General features: G+C 43.8%; 1 long non-coding RNA gene across 1 annotated transcript; it reads right to left on the bottom strand.

Moving 5' to 3' along the window:
* Positions 1-17,486: 17,486 nt before the first annotated feature.
* On the bottom strand, positions 17,487-19,148 carry LOC110742733. Its single transcript, XR_002520763.2, has 2 exons — positions 18,792-19,148; positions 17,487-18,350 (listed from the first exon to the last, which is right to left on the bottom strand). It is a non-coding gene; the product is annotated as an uncharacterized LOC110742733 (long non-coding RNA).
* Positions 19,149-21,387: the final 2,239 nt, after the last annotated feature.

Here is a 21,387-nt window from a genome sequence, read left to right as displayed (position 1 = left end):
AGCCCCCAAAAACTTAACCAGAGCAATTCTGATCCAGGCTCCAATCCTCCTTGTGTTGCTGATCCAGTTCACTCTCCTGATCACAATGACCCTCACACTTGGCTTCCCAAAGTGATAGTAGCTACTCCTGCGTGACTGGGTCTCAAGCAACTTCCAATTTCACACTTTGATCTGCAAAAACCAGCTCTACCGTATGTACCCTATGTCAACAAAAATAGTCAAACTCCGTAAAATATTTTAAGAGATTTATTCTGAGTCAAATATGAATGACCTTGGCCCATGACACATCCCTCAGGAGGTCCTGAGAACATGTACCCAAGGTGGTCAGGGTATGGCTTGATTTTATACATTTTAAGGAGGCATGAGAAATCAATCACATACATTTAAGAAATATATTGGTTTGGTCCAGAAAGGCAGGACAACTCAAAGGTGGTGGGTGGGGATGCTTCCAGCTTACAGGTAAATTTAAACATTTTCTAGTTGACAATTGGTTGAGTTTGTCTAAAGACCTGGGATCAACAGAAGAGAATGTCTGGGTTAAGATAAAGGGTTGTGGCCAGGTGCCGTGGCTCACGCCTATAATCCCAGCACGTTGGGAGGCCAAGGCGGACAGATCACGAGGTCAGAAGATTGAGACCATCCTGGCTAACATGGTGAAACCCCATCTCTACTAAATATACACAAAATTAGCCGGGCGTGGTGGTGGGCGCCTGTAGTCCCAGCTACTCGGGAGGCTGAGGCAGGAGAATGGTGTGAACCCGGGAGGCGGAGCTCGTAGTGAGCCCAGATGGCGCCGCTGCACTCTATCTAGCCTGGGCCACAGAGCAAGACAACCTCTTAAAAAAAAAAAAAAAAAAGATAAAGGGTTCTGGAGACCCAAGTTCTTATTTGCAGAGGAAGCCTTCAGGTAGTAGGCTTCAGACAGAATAAGTTGTAAAACATTTCTTATCAGAGTTAAAGTCTGTGTTGATGTTAATGCTGGAGAGTATATAATGAGACATGTCCAACCCCCACTTCCTGTTATGGCCTGAAACAGTCTCTCAGTTTAAATCTTAAAAGAGTCCTGGGTGAGGAGGAAGTCCATTCAGATGATTGAAGGGCCTTAGAATTTTAGTTTTGGTCTATATCTATAAACATGTAGGTCCTTGTGTTGAAGATGGGACCCCCAGTCAAGCTCCCCTTTCCCTAGTCAAGCTCTCCTTTCCCCCAGGTAATTTTCTTTAAGGAACCTCACAGCCCTTTGCTCCCATAGGACCTGGTTGACACCTCTCTTATTCAGTAGGAGAGATTTATCTGGCTTTCACTCCAGATATCTTAAGCAGAGTGGTAAGGTCTCTCTGGAGACCTTCAACCGTGAGTCCCATATGCAAATTAACTACCTTCTTCTCTGTGGCCAACAGGGTTTGATCTATTGAAAAGGGCTCCCTGGGCTCTGCTCTCTATTAAGGTTTAATAAGTATGAGAAACACATTAAAAGAGACCTGTACTCTCCTTACTGCATATGCATTTTCTTTCTTTCCATCCTGCATATGCCAATAAACATTTAAGGATTTTGAGCACTAAAAAGATACGAATCTTGACTTACCAATCTCCCTGATACAGGTATTATCCCATTAATGTTCTATAAAAAGCAATTACTGTAACCATCCCACAGGTTCTTCTTGCTCGCTGCCTAGACACAGACAATTTATCAAGCTGAGATTGCAATAGAGAAAGAGTTTAATTCACGCAGAACCAGCTGTACAGGAGACTGGCGTTTTACTATCACTCAAATCAGTTTCCCTGAAAACTAAGGGATCCAAGTTTTTAAGGACAATTTAATAGGTAGGGGCCAGTGATTCAGGAGCGCTGACTGATTGGCTTGGAGGTGAAATAATAGGGAGTCAACATTGTCCTCTCGCACTGAGTCAGTTCCTGGGTGGGGACCACAAGACCAGATGAGCCAGTTTATTAATCTGGGTGGCGGCAGCTGATCCATCAAGGATCTGCAGGGTCTGCAAAATATCTCAAACACTGATCTTAGGTTTTACACTAGTGATGTTATCCCCAAGAGCAACTTGGGGAGAGTCAAAATCTTGTAGCCTCCAGCTCCATGACTCCTAAACCATAATTTCTAATCTTGTGGCTAATTTGTTAGTCCTACAAAAGCAGTCTAGTACCTAGGCAGGAAGGGGATTTGTTCTGGGAAAGGGCTGTTAGTGTCTTTGTTTCAAAGTTAAACTATAAGTTCTTTCCAAAGTTAGTTTGGCCTATGCCCAGGAATGAGCAAGGATAGCTTGGAGGTTAAAAGCAAGATGGAGTTGGTTAGGTCAGATCTCTTTCACTGTAATACTTTTCTCAGTTATAATTTTACAACAACGGTTTCATTATTATTTCTACAAACCAAGACAAAATTTATTTTAAAAGTCAATGTCATTCCACTCCACTACACTAACCTGAGTCATAACAGAGCTCTCTAAATTAGTCATCTGTGTACACATGGACTTTGGTTTTTAACGCATATTGGAAATGTCATTTCCTTTATTCATCTTTTGAACTGACCCCATAAAATTCTTCATATCAAACAGTTCTCAACCACGTGGGCTAACAAATCAAAGCGGAAAGTAAAATAATGGTCACATTCAATCATTTATTTGGCCCATGTGATTAAAATAAGTATTATAAGCCCTGGATTTATATAGCCTTTAAACTTTTAGACAGAACTTTCACATACATTTTCCTGTAAGCTTATTGGACAGGTATTGCTATGCCAGTTGGAAAGATTCAGAAACAAGGCACAAATAAGTAAATATTTTAGATCAAACAGTATCAGAAAGCATTTGTGTTTAATTTTCAAAAAACAAATACAGTTGATTCTCACAATTCATGGTAGTTATGTTCTATAAAGTCACCACAAACACTGAATTACCAAATAATTCTCCTAGGGGAAACACAGAGTTATACGTTCCTGCAAGACCCGGTCACATTTTTATCAACTAATCACGATATAACCTTGTTTTATTTGTGTGTTTCTGTATAAAGACACCTTATTTCTTATTTAACGTACATTGTTGATTTATCAACATTGAACTCATGGTTAACAGCCCTGTAACTCATGCCTAAACAAAGCTTATCTAACACTCGTATTTTCCCTGGAAGTTATGTCACACAGCCTTTTTGTGCCTAGGAACACTGAACAGCACCCAGCACTCTGCTGGGGAGCCATTTTAAACAGTAAAATCACCAACAAAAAGCACAACGATGCAAAAAAGTGACACAAAAAGGACTTTGTTTATGTTATGAGAACTGGCTATGTTCTAAATGTTTGTGTCCCTCCAAAATTCATACACTGAAAACCTGACCCCCAAGGAAGTGGCATTAGAAGGGAGGGCCTTTGGGAAGTGTATTAGTCCGTTCTTGCATTGCTATAAACAAATACCTGAGACTGGGTAATTTATAAAGAAAAGAGGTTTAATTCGCTCACAAATCTGCGGGTTCTACAGGAAACATAGCAACTCGTGATTCCAGGGAGGCCTCAGGAAACTTACAATCATAGTGGAAGGCAAAGGGGAAGCAGGCACATCTTACATGTTGGCAGCAGGAACAAGAGGCAGACACACTTTTAAACAACCGTATTTCATGAGAACTCACTCACTATCAGGAGAACAGCACCAACAGGGATAGTATAAAACCGTCATGAGAATTCTGCCCCCATGACCCAGTCACCTTCCAACAGGTCCCACCTCCAACATTGGGGATTACAATTCCACAAGAGATTTGGGCAAGGACACAGATCCAAACTACATAAGAAGATGATTAGATCATGAGATCACAGCCCTCCTGAATGGGGTTAGTGCCCTACTATAAGGTGATTCTGTAAGTAGCACTCCAGAGAATTATCTTGTCTCTTCCACCATGTAAGGACACAGTGAGAAGATGGAGCCTATGAACCAAGAAGCAGGCTCTCCCCAGACACTGTATGTGTCACTGGCTTGATCTTGGACTTCCCAGCCTCCAAACCTGTGAGGAATAAAACATAAAGCAACTGTCAGATTCTAATAAAACATTCTGAGGATTACAACAATGAAAAGGCTGCAAAGGCCCAGACCCCTTCACCTTCATGGGAAGGACATAGGTTCTCTCTGGCTGCATTTCTGAGAGCATGGACTTTGTACCCACACCCACAAGATGTTCTCAAAGGAATAAACTGGTTCTAGGGCAGCTTAGCTTGAGAAAGACTAAATATTGTAACATGATCTTGTTGGGGTACAGAACATGATACCCCACAATATGGCACTTTGGCATTCTGAGTACTTTGAAAATCGAAAGGCCTCAGAAATTAGCCTCAGAACCAAGGTCTTTCTCTGATCTCCCCCACTCCCCCCAACCCTCTCTCTGATCCTCTGTCTCTCCCAAAGTACAGAATGAAGCTGTTTTCTGAAGTTCCCTGCTCCATCTAGAAACTGAACCCCAAAGAGGAACACAATTGCTTTTGATCCCTTCCCTGAAATTTCATTAACCAGAGAAAATCAAAACTCCTATCACAGAGGAAGACTGAAAATTAAATAACACTCCTACAGCCCAAACTTTGTCCTAAACCATTGTTTGTCCTCTGGTCCCATTCAATCCCCAAAGAGAATTATTTACTTAACATTGTCTGAGCATTGGGTCCATTCTTTCCCCCTAAAAGTTATTCACCCCTGCAGTCCCCATTTCCTCTTCCTATACAAAGTAAGGAATGTAAGTATCTGAACCCCACTGGGTTACTGGATTATCATTCTTCTGCAACTTCCTTATGCTGTGCACGTTTAAATACATTTATATGCCCTTTTCTCCTAATAATCTGCCTTTGGTTAGTTCATTTTCAGCAAACCTTCAGAGGTTGAAGGGGGGAAGCTTTCCCTCTCTCCCTTATAGTCTTTTTTTTTTTTTTTTTTTTTGAGACAGAGTCTCACTCTGTTGCCCAGGCTGAAGTGCAGTGGCATGGTATCGGCTCACTGCAACCTCCTCCTCCCGGGTTCAAGTGGTTCTCCTGCCTCAACCTCCCAAGTAGCTGGGATTACAGGTGCATGTCACCACGCCCAGCTAATTTTTGTATTTTTGGTAGAGACTAGGTTTCACCATGTAGGCCAGCTGGTCTCAAACTCCTGACCTCAAGCGATCAACCCTCCTCTGCCTCCCAAAATGTTGGGATTATAGGCGTGAGCCACCGCTGCCCGGCCCCACTTATAGTCTTAATGATCTGAATGCAAATTAGCATATTAAAGGTTCTAAGAAGCACATGAAAGGTCTTGCATAAAACAAGACCGCTTGCCTTTTCACATTTAATCCAATGTTTCCCAGAATTATTCACACAAGCTATATTGAAGCCAAGGCAGAAGAAAGTTCTGTTATCTGTGATTCCCATATTCAACTCATGTTATTTGCTATAGTTTGCATAGCCTAAGAAGCTGCCTGTGATCGTTTCTGCAATCAGTTGAATTATCAATTTATTTATTAAAATACAGCTTCAAGTTCTCACCTCAAAACCAATCACATTTGTAAAGTCAATTTACTGCCAAAACTGACTGTGATCTCCTTTCAGGGACAGGAAGATGTGAGGATTTTGATCAGGGACTCTAAGACAGTGAGAGTCCACAGATTCCCTTCTCTTCCACTCTGGTCTTAGGAAGTAGTCCTTTGGGCTGGGCGCAGTGGCTCATGCCTATAATCGCAGCACTTTGGGAAGCCAAGGCGGGTGGATCACCTGAAGTCGGGAGTTCAAGACTAGCCTGACCAACATGGTGAAACCCCGTCTCTACTAAAAATACAAAAAATAGCCAGGCGTGGTGGTGGGTGCCTGTAATCCCAGCTACTTAGGAGACTGAGGCAGGAGAATCCTTGAACCTGGGAGGTGGAGCTTGCAGTGAGCCGAGATCGCACCATTGCACTCCAGCCTGGGCGACAGAGCAAGACTCTGTCTCAAAAAAAAAAAAGAAAAATAAAGTAGTCCTTTGGCAACTTGTCTCTAAATCCAGGATCTTCGAGGCAGAAGAATAGCCTTGCAGGAGGAGCAGAAAGCAGAAGATCCTTCAGCCCTGTGTGGAAACAAACAGACCCTCACGCCCCACCTAGGTCTTACCCTTGGTGCCGTCTTGAGATTCCCTTCCCAGCAGGTCCACGCAAAGCTAAGTTACATCACTAAATAGACAGCTTATACTTTCTTCTCATTTCCAAACAATCCTCCATTCATAGGCTTAGCTTCAGAGAAGCCGTCGTGCCACAGGTAGGAGATGCAGCCAGGGCTGAGGAGGGCAGGCAGTTTAGGTGATTTCTCTTTCTCTTTGTGTTGCTTCATTAAACCTTCATTAAATTCTGCTCCAAAAAGGAGTCTATAACTGTTACTCGCAGAATATCTCCGTTTAAAATCTTTTAGCCCCTGAAAACTCCAGTTGATTCTAGCTTGTATGATTCAGGCCAAAGATCATCTTCTAACTTAGAAGAATACACAAAAATGCCTTCCTCAGCCTGAAACTGGAAAAAGATCCTGCATCTGCTCTCAGCATGAATACAAAGTAAACCCACAAAGGGCTTCCTGTATTTAACCCCTTCTGTGTCCTGCCTCCTATGTTCTCAAACCACCCTTTTTTTTTTTTTTTTTTTTTGAGATGGAGTCTTGCTCTGTCACCAGGCTGGAATGCAGTGGCGCAATCTCAGCTCACTGCAACCTCCTCCTCCCAGGTTCAAGCGATTCTCCTGCCTCAGCCTCCCAAGTAGCTGGGACTACAGGCATCTGCCACCATGCCTGGCTATTTTTTTTTTTTTTTTTTAATTTTTAGTAGAGATGTGGTTTCACCATGTTAGCCAGGATGGTCTCCATCTCCTGACCTCGTGATCCACCTGCCTCGGCCTCCCAAAGTGCTGGGATTACAGATGTGAGCCACCACGCCCAGCCCTTAGCCCACCTTTTACTCAGCCATTGTGCAAGTGGACTCTGATAAAACCTACCCCAGATATCCCTGTTTCCCTTACTTGCTGCCCCAGGGCTTTTCTGCGGCCAATGAGTGGGCCACCACCCAGAAACATTCAACAGCAGGCGTGCAAACCTAGAGCACAAGGGAGTTAACACCTCTGGAGCAGCTTTAATCAGTGAGGGAGAGTCAGTAAGAAAATATGACTATCTTCTTCTCCTCAAGAGAATCATTCCAAGATACAGTCTGCACAGCTCTTCACAGGGTTCCTGTGGATGGTGAGGCCGTGACCAACCAGCTCCACAGCGCAATCTTGCATTCACTGGCTTTCTCTACCCTGTTTCCTTCTTCCTGCTCTCCCCTGCCCCAACTCCTGTTCCTTCAATCGCTTCCCCAAATTAACACCAGCACACAACCCTTGTCTCAGGCTCTGGTTTCTGAGAGGAGGCAGGCTGAGATGGCTTCCTTCCATGAGATCCCGTGGGACCATTCCCTGTAGCACACACAAAAGAAAGAAAGAAAAAGACTCCTTAAAAAAGTAATGTAGGCCAGACGTGGTGGCTCACACCTGTAATCCTAGCACTTTGGGAGGCCGAGGTGGGCAGATCACCTGAGGTCAGGAGTTCAAGACCAGCCTGGCCAATATGGTGAAATTCCATCTCTACTAAAAATACAAAATTTAGATTTAGATGTTTAGCCAGGTATGGTGGTGCACGCCTATAATCCCAAAATAAGCTTTGCTCATGACACCACTGGGAGTGGATGATTGAGTGCTCTGTGCCTGGCCTCACCTGGACCATGCTCTATGAACCTTTTTGCAATACTAATTTTAATCGATATCATTTCATTGTATAGTGAAATTTATTTTTTGTATAGCCATGTGACCGGGCACGGTGGCTCACACCTATAATCCCAACACTTTGGGAGGCCAGGGCAGGCAGATCACCTGAGGTCAGGAGTTCGAGACCAGCCTGGCCAACGTGGTGAAACTCCATCTCTACTAAAAATACAAAATTTAGCCAGGTGTGGTGGTGCACGCCTATAATCCCAGCTACTGGGGAGGCTGAGGCAGGAGAATCACTTGAACCCAAGAGGCAGAGACTGCAACCAGCCGAGATCGTGCCACTGCACTCTAGCCTGGGTGACAGATAAAGACTCTGTCTCAAAAAAATAAAATAAAATAAATAAACTATAGCCATAAGTATAACTTCTTTGCTGAGTTCCATGAGTCCTAGCAAACTATTGAACCTGAAGGTAATCTTGGAGATATTCCCAAATCATAATCATAAAGTTTTGTGACCAGTGTTTCTTAACAATAGAGCATAATTGTATTTTGTATTACTAAACATTTTCCATCATTTCAATGGCATATATCCAGTATATGACTATCCCCAAACGTACTTTGCTATTATCACTTTACCTGCCTTACTACATTACGTTATCTCTATTATTGGAGCTTTAGATAGTAACTGAATTTTCCCTACGGAAATATTGCTGAGAATAACATAAGTAGATGTATTTGTTTATCCATCATTTTGACTTTATAATAAATACCTACAAGTGGGATCCTCCATCAAATGGTAGCGTATTTGCTTCACATTGCCAAAGGGTCTTCCCAAATATTTTCCCAGTTTACATTCCTCACACCCTTGACAATTCTGTGGATTAGCATTTTTCCATTTCTGCCAAATTAAGAGGTGGAAAATGCTATCTGAATATTAGTTTAACTTGCTTCAATTTGCACTTCATTGATTACTAATGGGAGTGGACGGCTTTTTCAGATGCTTTTATTAGTCCTTTGAGAACTCCCTGTCATTTAGGAAATTCTTGATCTTTTTTTTTCCAATTTGCACCAATTCACACCCCCACCAGCAGTATTTGAGAATTCCCGATTAGAAAAGGGCTGTATCGGTGTGAGCTGGACTCACTGGGGCAGACCCAGCAGGCGAGGCTGGGGTGCGAATAGAAGGGCATTTTCATCGGCGAAACTTGCATGTAGTGAGAGGCGGGTATATTTCAGAACCTGAGGATAAAGCAGCTGGGTGGGAGCAGAGGGTGGGTCAGGCTGAGCAAGAAACAGCAGAGATGGGTAGAGGAGTCTCAAGGTGGCAAGACTTGAATCATAGCCAGACCACTTATCCTGTGGACAGCAATAACCCACAACAGGTCCCTGTGCAAGGGAACAATTTACAACTATTGACTTTCTTGCTTGACCAAATATTTAAATTCTCAACATGTGTGGTATTGCTAAAAAGTCTGTTTACCTTCCACCCACCCAATCTCCCAAGCCTCCATCTGCTCAACTCTGCTCCTCAAATACACATCCATATCGCAGTACCTATACCACCACCATTACCACCGTATGTACTATATACACACTCACATACACATATACACATAACACACACATGCACACATACACATACTCACAATATATACACATGCACACACAACATATACCACAAGCACACATATAAACATATACACAAACACACTCACATACACATACACACACATACACTCACACATATACACATACACACATGCACACATACATGTACACACATATACACACAAGCACACATACATACACACATGCACACACAGAACACACACGCACACATACACATACACATGCACACATGCACACAATACACACCACACACATACACATACATGTGCACATATATGTATACATACACTAACACACATGCGCACAACACATATGCACACTCATACACACATGCACACACATGCACACACAATACACACACATGCACACACACATACACAAACACTGACATATACCACATGCACACACATATACATGCATAAACGTGCACACGCATACACCCACATGCACATACTCATGAATGCACGTGCATACACACATACATACACACACGTACATATATATACATATGCACATACATACATATGCCTACCCACCCACTTTGCCATCCAGTGGGCCCTTCTGGTTTGAATATCCTTGTTTCACTTTTTCACCTTTAGAATAAAGATACCTTCTTTACCCTAAAGGTGTAGGATAAAGTCCTACAAATCTTTAAGGCCACAATCTGCTTGTTCATATCCTTGGGAGCTCAGTTACAAGCTGTACCATGATGTGTCTGTTTCCTTATCAGTCTACCTGCTGACAAAGATTAAGAGCAATTCTGTTTTGTGACTGTCATAGTCATTAGCAACCGATCTTCCCTAGAACTCTCCAAGCCTTAGTGGTCTGATCTGAGGGTCCCTAGGGAAGCTTTCCCACCTGAGAATTTCACACATGTACATTTGCCAAGAAACCAGAAATTCTACTTCTTCTGAGTCTCAGTGGGTTTTCATTTTCCAGCTTCTAATAAATCAAAAGTGCTCTCACTGTCAGTCTCTCATCAGACAATATTCTTGATCATTGGCCCATATCTGAGTGGTGATCAGACAATAGCTCGGCCTTGCCTGAGTGCAGGTGAGTTGGGCAAGGACAAAAGAACATGAACACTAGAACTTCACCTGTGTTGTTGCTTCCTGGCAGCAGACTCTGAAGGGAGAGTAACAGATGCCCACAACTGGAATCAAAATTTAATCTGGAGACCAGGCATAGTGGCTACTGACTTAATCCCAGCACTGGAGGCCAAGACGGGTGGATCACTTGAGGCCAGAAGCTGGAGACCAGACTGGCCAACATGGTGAAATCCCATCTCTACTGAAAAGACAAAAATTAGCTGGGCGTGGTGGCACACGCCTGCAGTCCCAGCTACTAGGGAGGCTGAGGCACAAGAATCGCCTGAACCCAGGAGGCAGAGGTTGCAGTGAGCCAAGATCACGCCACTGCACTCCAGCCTGGGCGACAGAGCAAGACTCTGTCTCAAATAATAATAGTAATAATAATAATCATCATCATCATCATCATCATCATCTGGAAAATAGCTGCAGAAGTAACTCCAGCATGCATATTGGTCCCTGGGTTTCAATTCTCAATACATCATATTAAATGCCTCCATCCTCTTTACACTAACCTGGATCGAAAAAGAGAAGAACTGGCATCCTGTGGACAGTAACTGTCGAGAAAGTCCTGAGATATATTTATTCATAAAACCAGGCATCCCAGTGAATCTGTTGGGCCATTTTTTAATAACTTCCATGTCTTCGTCTTAAATAAAACGTATTTCACAGTTTACTCCTGCCCTCCATCCTATTCCCTCGTCTTTGTTCTTCCTGCATAACTTTATCCATGGCTTAAGCGCTGAGGACACAGAGGTAAATGCTGTCACCTTTCACAGACTCTCAGTCCCTCCCTCTCATAATCCCTCCCCCATGGTGTTGTCTGTCACTCATGGCTCTTTGTGTGGGTGTGTGCATTGCTGTGTGATGCAATTCCGTCATATTCTCATGAAAACACATTCACAGCTGAGTTGAATCTATCATCCATGCTTGTCAGAAGCAGGGAGGCCTTTGTGCAATTCTCCTCTGGGTTACAGAAAAGACATAAACATGAAAAATGTGCTTTTAATTATATTTGCTTGGACTCCTACTCAAGTCTATTCTTTTTTTTTTTAGACGGAGTCTCGCTCTGTCACCAGGCTGTAGTGCAATGGTGCAATCTTGGCCCACTGCAACCTCCACCTCCTCGGTTCAAGCGATTCTCTTGCCTCAGCCTTCCGAGTAGCCGGGACTACAGGCGTGCCCCACCACACCCAGCTAATTTTTGTATTTTTAGTAGAGACGAGGTTTCACCATATTGGCCAAGCTGGTCTCGAACTCCTGACCTCGCGATCCGCCTGCCTCAGCCTCCCAAAATGCTTGGATTACAGGCATGAGCCGCCGCACCCGGCCCAAGTCTATTCTTAAAAGCCAGAAGAAGGGGCCTGATGTGGTGGCTCATGCCTGTCATCCCAGCACTTTGGGAAGCCAAAGCAGGTGGATCACCTGAGGTCAGCAGTTTGAGACCAGCTTGGCCAATATGGTGAAAACCCGTCTCTACTAAAAATAAAAAATTTGCTGGGTGTGGTGGCATGCTCCTGTAGTCCAAGCTACTCAGGAGGCTGAGGCAGAAGAATCGCTTGAACCTGGGATGAGGAGGTTGCAATGAGCCAAGATTGCGCCACTGCACCCCAGTCTGGGTGAGAGAGTGAGACACCATCTCAAAAAAAAAAAGAAAAAAAAGAAGAAAAAAGCCAGAAGAAGGACCCATTAACAGCAATCACAGCCCCACAACCAGCTTTGAGGCAACAACAAGGATCTCTGGTTCTAATTTTTCTTCCTAAAATCCTCTGGAGGCAGCACTGAAGACACCATACAGCAGGTGGGGTGATTAAGTCAATTTCCGGGAAACAAGCCAACAGGTTGCATTGTGGTTTAGAACAACAGCCGTGATTAAATAAATTAGAGTCTTTGTCCAAACCCCGATTCCATGGTACTTATACTAAGATGCTTCAATTCAATTCTGCAAATATTTATTGAGTGCCTGCTATCTGGCAAGCACAGTGCATGGCGCTGGAGCTAAAAATGAGTGATGAGCCTCTTCTCTCTAGAAGCTCATCCTGACAGGCAGACAGGACACACCCTAAGTGACTCTATTACTCAGGAGCCTATAGTAGGTGCTAATTTAAGGGTTCAAACAGAGGTGCAATGAGGAAAGACAGAAAGGAAACAGTAATCCGAGAAGTAATCCGAGAAGCAGTGGAGCTTAAGAGGTAGGAATTGGAACCCAGAGCCAGTTGACTGGCTTAACACTCTCAACCATTTGACTTAATCTCATTAATCCTCAACTTCAATCCTCAACCTGTAATATTAGCATAATTCTAGTAACATCTTTATTGTGTTGTTCTGGAAAGGATTTTTCAAACAGTAGATGTGTCCTTCTCAGCACAGTGCCTGGCACATAGTAAGTGCTCAGAGTAAATGTTCAATAGCATCAGGGCAGCACACAATAACTTCTTTGAAAATTATTATAATAGGATTTTCCATGACCTCTGAATGTTAATTTTGGAAATGTTCTTAATTCTGGAGGAACCTCAAAAGACTATGCTAAGTGAAATAAGCTAGAAACACACCGGAAAACAAATATTGTATGATTCTACTCACATGAAATAGCTAGATTGGCATATTCATAGAGACATAAAGTAGAACAGAGGTTACCAAGGGCCAGGGTAGGTGTAGCAGGGCAGGAATGAGGACTGACTGCTTAATGGGTACAGCTTCTGTTTGGAGTGATAAAAAAAAAATGGAAATAGATTATGGTGATGGTTATACAACACTGTGAATATACCTAATGCCACTGAATTTTACACTTAAAAGTGGTTAACATGACAAATTTTTATGTAACATATTTAAATAGATACAGATGATAGATGGATAGATAGAAGATAGATAGATAGATAGATAGATAGATAGATAGATAGATAGATAGATACATAATCAATCTAAGTACAATGAAAAAAAATTTGTTTTTGGCTTTCCATTGTGGAAGAAAAATACAAGTTCGTAACCATTTTCTTTTTTTTTTTTTTTTTTTTTTTTTTTTGAGAGGGAGTCTCGCACTGTCGCCCAGGCTGGAGTGCAGTGGCCGGATCTCAGCTCACTGCAAGCTCCGCCTCCCGGGTTTGCGGCATTCTCCTGCCTCAGCCTCCCTATGGCTGGGACTACAGGCGCCTGCCACCTCGCCCGGCTATTTTTTTGTATTTTTTAGTAGAGACGGGGTTTCACTGTGTTAGCCAGGATGGTCTCGATCTCCTGACCTCGTGATCCGCCCGTCTCGGCCTCCCAAAGTGCTGGGATTACAGGCTTGAGCCACCGCGCCCGGCCACCATTTTCTCACTGAATGAAGTTTTTCTTTTAGTCCACCAAGTCAGTTCCCATAATGGGCACTGCAGGATTTTGGTCCTACAGAGTTGTCCACTATTCCCTTGGGTGGCCTGCACCCAGCTCTTGCCTCTGGCCCTTCCCCAGAGTCACATTTAAGAATGATCTGGACACTCTCAAACCCAACCTCCTTCAGAGGTGGTTCTGCTATTTTCAATAGAAAATCCTATTATAATAATTTTCAAATGGGCAGACATATATACATATGAGGACGCTGCAGAGCCTGAGAACCTCGCACAGGTGTGCATGCTGCTGCAAGCCTGGCAGTTGGGAGAATGAAGGCAGCCTCCTCTGGGGTATAAGGAGAGATGGAAAGAATGAAAAGTGTGCTTCTAATTGCACCTGGGCTAGTCCAGCCTCAGGCATGGTCATGGTTAACGTTATGTGTCAAGTTGCCTGGGCCACAGGATGTCTAAACATTCAGTCAGACATGATTCCGGGGTTACCAGCAAGGGTGTTTCAGGATGAGATCAACATTCGAACTGGGGCTGAGTGAAGCAGATTGCCCTCCCCAATGTGGTGGGCACCATCCAATCAGTCAAAGGCCTGAATAGAACAGAAGAGCTGAGTAAGAAAGAAATCACTCCTGCTTGACTGCCTTCTAATTGGGACTGCAGCTTTTTTCCTGCCTTTGGACTAGAACTGAAACATCAGTTCTTCCTGGGTCTCCAGCTGCCACTTCCCCTGCAGATCCAGGGACTTGCAGGCTCTCTTAACTGTGTGAGCCAACTTCTGAGAATACATTTCTGTCTCCGTGTATGCATCCTATGGATTCTGTTCCTCTAGAGAACCCCCAGGAATACACGCGTGGTTTACATCTGAAAACAGAGCACATTCCTCCACAGGCTGAGTTTGGGGTAACTTTTCTCCGAAGTCATGACCTAAATGCAAAATAACTGGGCCAAAAAGGAAGTCCATCAAAAAGATAGACTTTTTGGAATTTTTCCTTTAAATCTCTATTCGTTTCTTAAGGCTAAATGAATTTGGATATCATAAAAAGTACTTTTCATGCTTTTCTGATAAATCCAGGAAAAGGTATGGGATATATATATGTATATACACACATACATATATGTATATATATACACACACACATATGTCCGTATATACACACATATATACGTATACACACATATACGTATATATACACACATATGTATATATAATACACATATATACATGTATATATATACACACGTGTGTGTGTGTGTGTTATATTTGGTTAACGTCAATCAAGTGTTGTGAGAAACAGCCTCTCATGGGGCAGAACATCCCAGTGGGCAGCTCAGGCTCCTGGGTTGCCTAGCACGCTGCCTTCGGAAGCCCTGTGACACTGTGTGGTCACTTAGCACCCCAAATCCCTCTCTGCAAAATACCTCTAATATTGCTTCCAGCTCCATAATTCCAAAATAAAGTTCTATGAAATGTACACTAAATAAAAATAGAAATAATTACATATTTGTGACTGTGCATCGATTTACAGATTTACAGACTCATCATTCAAAGCTTGATATCGGCGTCAACTGACATTGGTAGCGGCAGTTATCTCAGTTCTTAAGGCTTCCTGATGCTGGCTACAAAGCTTATGTACTTTATGTGAGGTTCAATATTTTTACTTTTTACATTTTTATTTATTACTTATTTTTTAAAGAGACGGGGTCTCACTACGTTGCTAAGGCTGGAATGCATGATAAAACTCCATCTGTACTAAAAACACAAAAATTAGCTGGCCATGGTGGCAAGCACCTGTAGTCCTAGTTACTTAGGAGGCTAGGGCGGGAGAATCCCTTGAACCCAGGAGGTAGCGTTTGCAGTGAGCCGAGATCACACCACTGCACTCCAGTCTGGGTGACAGAGTAAGACACCATCTCAAAAAAGAAAAAAAAAATAAAAATAAAACTGATGGCAATAGGTGAATAAAACAGAAGCAGAGAGCAACATGAAAAAAAAATCTAGATATGAAGTTAGATCGAAAGAGAGCCCATGGAGACCTCTCTGGCACAGGTCACAGTCAATACGTAAGCCTTGGCCTCAAACTTTACACTCACCAATTCACAAGATGTCAAACTCCTGTCCACCACATACTGCAGCTAAAGGGTGTGGAGTGTTATTGTCTCATCTGAGGCTGGGAAAACCCTGCACTCATTCGTATGTACTCCTACATAATCATCAAACAGATTTGTGCAGTGGTGTCTGCACAGTGCTCAGCAGTCCATGGAGTTTTATTTCTTTTTATTTATTTTTTTTGAGAGGGAGTCTCACGCTGTCATCCAGGCTGGAGTGCAGTGGTGCAATCTCAGATCACTACAACCTCCATTTCCCAGATTCAAGCGATTCCCCTGCCTCAGCCTCCCGAGTAGCTGGGATTACAGGCACGTGCTATCACGCATGGCTAACTTTTGTATTTTTAGTAGAGACAGGGTTTCGCCATGTTGGCCAGGCTGGTCTCGAATTCCTGACCTCAAGTGATCCGCCCACCTCAGCCTCCCAAGGTGCTGGGATCACAGGCGTGAGCCACCACGCCCGGCCATCCATGGAGGTTTAGAGGCCACCGTGGAAGAGGGAACAACACAGAGAACACCATCTGTGTCTGCTTCCCGGGTGTGCCAGAACAAAGACAAACTTACTGTTTCACAGTTCTGGAATCTGGGATGTCCAAGACCAAGGTGTTAGCAGGGCTAGTTCCTTCTGCGAGCTGTGAGGAAGAATCTGTCTGCGCCTCTCTCCTCTTCCAATGGTTTGCTAGCCGTCTTTGGTGTTCCTTGGCTTATAGAAGCATCACCTCAATCTCCGTCTTCATCCTCACATGGCGTTTTCCCTGTACACGTGACTGTGTTGATACTGCCCCCAACCTTTTTTTTTTATTTTAAGACAGACTCTTACTCTGTTGCCCCTGCTGGTGTGCTGTGGCACAAACTCAGCTCACTGCAACCTCTACCTTCCGGGTTCAAGTGATTCTCCTGCCTCAGCCTCCTGAATAGCTGGGACTACAGGTGTGAGCCACCACAACCACACCTGGCTAATTTTTGTATTTTTAGTAAAGACAGGGTTTCACCATGTTGGCCAGGCTAGTCTTGAACTCCTGGCCTCTAGTGATTAGCCCACTTCATCCTCCCAAAGTGCTGGGACTACAGGTGTGAGCCACCATGCCTGGCTCTTCCCCCTTTTATAAGGACATCAGTTATATTGGACAAGGACCCACTCCCATGACTTCATCTTAATCAATTACATCTGTAACAACTCTATTTCCAAATAAGGTCATGTTTGAAGGTACTGGGGGTCAGGGCTTATAAACATATGAATTGGGAGGAGGCAGGGCACACAATTTAACCCATAGCCTTCTCCTGCTTCAAAGGCCGTATGAATATGTAAACTCACATTTTAAAAGTGCATTTTTGGCCATGCGCAGTGGCTCACACCTGTAATCCCAGCACTTTGGGAGGCCTAGGAAGGTGGATCACAAGGTCAGGAGATTGAGACCATCCTGGCTAACACAGTGAAACCCTGTCCCTACTAAAAATACAAAAAATTAGCCAGACGTGGTGGCGGGCGCCTGTAGTCCCAGCTACTTGGGAGGCTGAGGCAGAAGAATGGCGTGAATCCGGGAGGCAGAGCTTGCAGTGAGCCAAGATCATGCCACTGCACTCCAGCCTGGGCGACAGAGCGAGACTCCGTTCCAAAAAAAAAACAAAAAAAAACCAAAAAAGTGCATTTTTATTTTGAATTAGTATAAGACTCACAAGAAGTTGCAAAAATAGTGCCAGGAGTTCTCACAAAGATTGCTTACATAACGCTAGTTAGTACATTGTGGAAAGCAAGAAATTGATATTGGCATGATGCTGTTAACTCTGGAACAGACCTTACCGATCAGCTTTTACATACACATTTTCAAATCTGTTAAGTCCAACAACAATAACAAAAAATAATAACTACATGTTTTAAAGATATAAAATAAGAATAGTACCAGTAAGACATGATTTCCTAATGTAAAATATCAAAATATAATGTGCTTGGTTTCAAGAGCAGCAAATTATGGCATTTTAACTACAGTACTTGATCTGGGTTTATAAAATGTTAGCAGGCTATCGAGGCAGAGGTCCAGAAGATGAAATATTTTCCTATTCTTTCACTGGATCGATAAATTCTGCTTTGTGTTCAAAGCCACTCAGCTCAGTGCTTTGCAATGGCTCACTTTCATTTCTCCTCCAGAAACCAAGGTCATCTCCCTCCCCCATTCGGTCTTAGCCGCTAAGCCCTAATCCTCACAATTATTACAGGAATTGTTCTTAGGGCACTACTCTGTTTCTACTCACTTTTTGAAAAATGCAATATGTAATGTATTGGGGAGGGGCAACCACAAAATTCCTGAAATGAATTTAGATCTGAAATTCCAAATTCTCCCAGGAGAAGGGTGGGGATTTGAGATTTCTAGGATGTAGATTTTACAACAGTTACTCCTTCCCAAAGAGCTCATGCCCACAAAGACCATGATGTGATGAAGAGAATCCTGAAGTTACACCCAGGGAAAGGATGTCCCCCGTAGCAAGAGACGCCAGGCAACTGGAAGGCAAGAAAGATGAGGAATAAAACAAACCTCAGAAGGCACATTTGGATAAAAAACTGACAGAATATGCTCTTCCCACTCTAGATTAGGTGAGAGGGCAGGGTTGAGTGAGTGGGCGTTAGAATGGCTAAAGATGGGCAGGGGAGGGTTGTGGCAAGAGGACACATTCATGTCTTCCACAGACCTGGCTCAAAGTTCATTATACCTTTGCAAAGTTGAACCTGAGCTTCCTGTACCCACCTAGAGTTCCCACTCCAAGCAACCACTTAGCCATCCCTGTTCCTAGGAGAATTTATGGGGAAAACTGTGATTGGGTCTAATCACCATCAATGGCATCCCATTTTGTTATAATTTTTTAAATCATCAATTTGTGCCAATTTTGATAAAATTAGTGAGACAGTAAGTACCCTACCTGTCGGGGAGAAAGCAATACTTACCTTGACAACCTGAGGAGGCCACACTGGGTATGGATGGTACAGATGCCAACTGAACTTTGAAGAGGTCAGTACATACAACGAATATATATTGAGCCTGTACTGCATGTCAGGCTCTCCTCTAGGCCCCGGACATACAGCAGTGAGAAAGACAAACCATTTTTTGACCTTGTGGAACGTGTCATCTAAGGGAAGCAAACAAATAACAAACATCTAAATGTATAATATAACACCAGAAGTAATGTGTGCCATAAAGAAGAAAGCAGTGTAAAGAGAAAAAGAGAAGCCAGGCACAGTGGTGCACGCCTGTAATCCCAGCACTTTGAAAGGCCAAGGTGGGCAGATCGCTTGAGCTCAGGAGTTTGAGACCAGCCCGGGCAACGTGACAGAACCCCATCTCTACAAAAAACAGCTGGGCAATACAAAAATTAGCCAGGCGTGGTAGTGAGCACCTATAGTCCCAGCTACTTGGGAGGCTGAAGTGGGTGAATCACGTGGGCCTGGGAGGTGGAGGTGGCAGTGAGCCAAGATCATGCCACTGCACTCTAGCCTGGGTAACAGAGCCAGACCCTGTCTCACAAAGAAAAAAAAAAGAAAAAACAGAAGGAGAAAAAGGAGGAAGGTGCTGGTTTAGATTGGGTGGCCCTGCAAAGGCCTCTTGGAGGAAGAAGGAGGTATTTAAGCAGGGATCTGAGTGACGTGAGGAAGCCAGGCAAGTGGTCTAGGCAGAGGGAACCGTAAGGCAGGAGCCAGCTTACTTAGGCAAACTGGAGGGACAGGTAAGTGAGTGAGGAAATGAAGCCACGGGGCAGCCAGGAGCCTGGTCACATTTGGGTCTCCTGGTGAAGATTCTGGATTTTGTGTAAATGTTTGTAGAAAGCCATTGGAGGATTTTGAACAAGGGAGTGACAAAAACATATTTAGCTTTTAAGTAAAACAGAAGTAGATGAAACAACACTAGTTAGAGGGCTATTCCAGTAGTTGCAGGGAGAGATGGCAGTGACTTGAAATGAAGCTGTAGCAGAAGTGGCCGAAGCAGCCAGATTTAGGATATATCTTATCGGTAAAGGCAGCAGGACCCGCTAATGGATCGAATATAAGGTGTGAAACAAGGGTAAGAATCTAAGATTCATACTCCGTTTTGAATATGGTATCACTGATTGCAGTGGGAAACTCGAGTTATGTTGACTTTCTGAAATGTGAGGTGTTATTAGTCGTCTCAGAGGATGTGTCCCATAGGCAATCAGGGTGCCCATTAACAAAGATTTGTAAAATGACTCACAAAAGAAACAAATTGGGCTGGTCCCGGTGGCTCATGCCTGTAATCTCAGCACTTTAGGTGGCCAAGATGGGTAGATCACCTGAGGTGAGGAGTTCAAGGCCAGCCTAGCAAACATGGTGAAACCTTGCCTCTACTAAGAAAATACCAAACAGATATATATATCTCCAGGCATGGTGGTGCACACCTGTAATCCCAGCTACTCGGGAGGCTAAGGCAGGAATATCGCTTAGAACCTGGGAGCTAGGGGTTGCAGTGAGCCAAGATTGCGCCACTGTACCCCAGCCTGGGCGACAGAGCAGGACTCCCTCAAGAAAAAAAAGAGAAAGAAAGGAAAGAAAGGAAGGAAGTTAAGAGATGCTTAATTGTGGGATATACTGGATTCATGAGAAAGGTGAAGACAGCTCAAATTACAGGGGCCCATAACCCTAAGGCCAACTACGCTTTTCACTGAGGTCTGTCTCCAGGGTGTGAGTGTGAAGCCGTCTGCACCACCCTACTCTGGCTCCATGGACTTAATCGTGGCATCTGAGGCTGGTTCTGCCTTTCAGTCTGCCTGGCTGCGATGTTGAGTCCTGTCTGCGTATGGCCGCACTGTCCCCTGCAGGCAGCCTCTTTCCATCCCCAAGCAGCCAGCTGCAGTCCCGCTCCAAAAGGACGGGACACTCAGGATCTAGGAAATGAGCGTTTTCCAAACACCAGATTGAATCCCTTGGAACTTAAACTAGACTCAGTCAAGCTGAAGTTCATCACATCCCTTTGGGCAGCCAGCTACCCCCCCTCTACTACACTCATACCCACCAGGTCCCATTGACCCTGGCCAGAGCCCTGAATTTCAGCAACCCTACCCCATACAGCATCTGACGCTGCCGTTTCTTTAAACATTTGGTGCCCTTGAAACAGAAATTGAATTTCTGAAAACTATTTTCACACAATTTGTCAAGTCACAGTCACATATGCCGGGAGAAGAGAAACCCACCACCTGTAGCAGAATAATTTTATTTGTGTTTATTTTAAAATAAGGGGGAGAAAGCTATCTGATTTCAGGCTTTCTTGGGAATCTTATCTAGTGATTTGGACAAATGGCTGTATCTAGATAGCAACAAATCAATTTCTGATAATTAACGGACAGTGAAACATCCTAAGGCCCTACCATTTGTGATTTGAAGGGAACTACGTGCCCTGCTGGTGGGAGTGTCATTACGCAGCTGCTGAGCTAGCAAACAAAACTAGAACATCTCCAGAGAAGTTTCTAACCTTGGTTCCAATTCCTTAGATGCACTTCCCTGACTCTCACTGCGGAAATCTCCAGAGGACTTT

Source organism: Papio anubis, chromosome 4, assembly GCF_008728515.1.
Source record: "Papio anubis isolate 15944 chromosome 4, Panubis1.0, whole genome shotgun sequence".
Taxonomy (NCBI): Eukaryota; Metazoa; Chordata; class Mammalia; order Primates; family Cercopithecidae; genus Papio; species Papio anubis.
This window is presented reverse-complemented; position numbering and strand designations above follow the sequence as displayed.